This window comes from Suncus etruscus, chromosome 5, assembly GCF_024139225.1.
Source record: "Suncus etruscus isolate mSunEtr1 chromosome 5, mSunEtr1.pri.cur, whole genome shotgun sequence".
Classification (NCBI taxonomy): domain Eukaryota; kingdom Metazoa; phylum Chordata; class Mammalia; order Eulipotyphla; family Soricidae; genus Suncus; species Suncus etruscus.
The window spans coordinates 93118204-93118969 of NC_064852.1; positions in this window are offsets into that span (position 1 = coordinate 93118204).

Here is a 766-nt window from a genome sequence, read left to right on the forward strand (position 1 = left end):
GAAGGAAGGAAGGAAGGAAGGAAGGAAGGAAGGAAGGAAGGAAGTTAAAAGAGAGGAAGGCTAAGAAAGAAAAGGGTTTGTATCCTTATTTTTTTTTCATATTAATCACATGATGCACAATTCCTTTAGGAGAGGGTCTGGGGGTGTTGTTATTAGCCCCGGAGGGAAAGGAACAATGGAGAGGGGGGTATAATGACAATATTTTTTACCTGGTAACTTTTTCTTCCCAGAGTGCCAGGAAAGACTCTAGGTAGACAAACAAAACACTCAGGAAAAGAGCTAACAATGCCAACCATGCTATGGCTATACATTCTCTAGATTATATAAGGAGATGCAGTGCAAACAGGACCAAGGAGGGGGCCACTGTCTACACAGGAAGTGGAACATCTCTTTTGGGAATGGGCTTAGGTTCACACCCAGAGGTGGTCAGGGCTAACTCCTGGGTCTGTGCTCAGAGATCACTTTTGGCAGCACTTGAGACCATATGGGGTCCTGGGGATAAGTGCCTACATACTGTATTATCTCTCATAATGAAGCTCTCATTTCACCTCCCAAGTCCAGTATTGGTGGACAGAGTCCCCAGGTTTGAGTGAGATCTGAAGGCAGGATTTAAAATGGTTCTGTTGTTGTCTTTGCATCACTAAGAAAAACACAAATGAACCTTGGAGGGGGTTGATAAAAGGAAAGTTTCCCCCAAAAAAGAACTTTCTCTTCCAATTACATGAATCTTAGGCAACCTTTCTTCCCAGTACATGGACAAACTCTA